Here is a 2,743-nt window from a genome sequence, read left to right as displayed (position 1 = left end):
GAATATATGTTGCATGTAAGATACTTGAACCTTAAATTAAAAATAAAATATTTAGTTCATTTGGAGTTCAATGAATCTTTTATTGATCATATTTTTTTTTCTCTCTTATATATCAATGTTTCCACAAAACAGGTTTCAAATCATGTTATGGACACTAGTAGCTTGAATCTGATGCTGACTCCACCCTTACCTCAAGAAGATGTGCTCTGTCTGAGTGTCAAGTTGAGAGGAAAAGAATGAGGGGTGTGATTGCCCTGGCGGACTTGTAGGCATACCTGCTAAACACGGTGCTCAGGGATCAAGCCAGTTGCTTAATTTCTTCACAGCCCAGAGCTCATTTATTTCAGGAGGGTGAGCGCGCCCCTGATGCCTAGGCTCATAAATGAGTGGGCCATAGTACAGGAACATCAGACCCTGCTCTACACTCTGAAGCAGGCTTTAGCTGCATCTGTTCAGTAGGTCTTGATGCAAGATTTTGTTTAAAAGAAAGATTCTACTCACTGCCATTTAAAAGGTCTGAAAAACCCACAGCTCAAATGTCCTGTTTTCCAAGGCATGGCGGCTAATGCCTCTAATCTCTTTGCACTTGGGAGGCTGAGGCAGGAGAATTACTTGCCCTAGAGAGTGAGTATGTGGGCAAACTTGTTTACAACGAGGCCCTGTTTAAGAAAAACAAAACAGAATAAATGATTTTGCAACTTAGGATCATGTTTACCCATTTGTCCTTTGGCCCAAAGCCAAGTCTCTTCCCTTTTTCTCCTCCCATTAACCCTGAACTCTAAGTATTAAGGCCTCATTGCTCTCGCCTCCCCAGATCTGGATCCCTGCGGTACAGTGGGCTAATGAGTTAAGGATGATGTCATTATAATTGCAGAAACTATTTCATGATAATCTTTTGTTTTCCTCTCACTAACTTTCTAAAGGAAAAAAACACTTTATTAATTATCTGAGCATCGGCAGCTTTTGGGAGGTAAATTCTATATGAAGGCTATTGCTATTAGCCACATTGGATGAAGCACTTGGGGATTAAAAGCATTATGTAAATGTTTACACATGCTTATGACATGGCCCCAGATTCACACCGGGGTGGAACAAACAGCCCAGACAGAAGTATTAAGTCCCAGAGAGGCAATGATTTTTTTTTTTTTGCAAGGTATGAAGTTGCCTTTTAATTTTAGCATAAAGATAGTCGCACTTTTGAAGAGTGTCATTCACAGCCATTAGGTGACATTTATGAGTGTGAAAGAAAGTCACTCTACATTGAGGGTTAACTATTTTAAGAACTGGCGTAGAGTGAGGGGTGCGGGAAGCAGGGAGAAGAGGAAAATAGAGGAGAGATTAAACCGGGAGAGGTTTTTGGAGTGAGTAGAACTTTTATAATAAGAACGACAGCTCCCAAAGGCAGGATCTGAGGGTCTGAAGAAACTGGGAGAAATTGTAAACCTCAGCCCAGCCCCTCCCCAGGCCAGGCTTACACAGAAAGGACATTCCTGAACACTCACTGAGTCAAATATGATACCGCTCTTCTGAGGGGTGCCTCTTGCTGATGGAGTATGTACCTACTAGCCCTTTTGTGCTCCTAGGATTCAAACCCAGGACCTCACTTGTCTTAATCAGGAGCCCTGCATTAACTCTAGCACTGGGCTACACCCCAGCCTCTAAACTTGTTTTTCAGCCACTGTGAGGGCCTCCATCTGCTCTGTGAGCACAGGGGAGATTGCTTCCTTCCAGCCGATTCTCCATGTATGGTAATGAGCTAAAATTTTCTTCTTAAAATTAGAGTCAGAAAAAAGGGGGGAATTGACATAAAAGAAGGATGCACACAAAGCTTACTCGGCTCAGGGCTCTAACCAAAACGTTGACAGTCTGAAAGCCTGGACTGGATGATTTCAAGGTTGTCTGACTCCAGGATCCTGGGAGGACAGGTGGCTGGAGGAAGGGGTCCTGCCACAGCTGCTGAGAAGCATTAGCGAGAGCCAGCATCCCCCCAGACAGGACAGAGTCCGAGTCCAGGAGGCACTGCTTAAGAGAAGAATTCCGTGTACTGAGAAAGAAATCCCTTAGCCTGTCAGTACAGAAGGCTAAGCCAGGAACTGCGGACACCAAAGGAGCCAGGACTTCCTGGTTTTTCAGATGCGAACTGCAGGGGTCTGTGTGTGTGTGTGTGTGTGTGTGTGTGTGTGTGTTGCCACCGCACTTGTGTGGAGGTCAGAGGACAGCTTGCAACACATCTCTCCTTACACCACGGAGGTTCTAGGAATCAAACAAAGGCTTGGCAAAAGCCGAAGTGCCTTTACCCACTGAGCCATCTCACGGGGCCCTGTGTTTGGTTTTAAGTAGAGGACAAAGGCACAAGTTGGTAGACACACTGACATTTTCACTTCACATTTTTGAGTGATGGTGCATTTCCCTCTTCTTGTTATTTAAATTTAATGAGAGAGAAAGGAATGCGGAGAGGGGAGGGGAACAAACGAAAATTCTGTAGGAAGTTGACGCCAGAAAACACAGTAAATTCGAGCTTGTTAGCAGCAAGGCTCCAGATTATTTTTTAGAAACAAATCCTAGCAGTAATGCAGTTACAGCCTCCGGGGGGGGGGGGGGAGAGCTTTAAGCCAGGTATCAGTGTCCCAGAACCAAGAGGGAGAAAGCGAAAATTCTGTAGGAAGTTGACGCCAGAAAACACAGTAAATTCGAGCTTGTTAGCAGCAAGGCTCCAGATTATTTTTTAGAAACAAATCCTAGC

Source organism: Microtus ochrogaster, chromosome 16, assembly GCF_000317375.1.
Source record: "Microtus ochrogaster isolate Prairie Vole_2 chromosome 16, MicOch1.0, whole genome shotgun sequence".
Classification (NCBI taxonomy): Eukaryota; Metazoa; Chordata; class Mammalia; order Rodentia; family Cricetidae; genus Microtus; species Microtus ochrogaster.
This window is presented reverse-complemented; position numbering follows the sequence as displayed.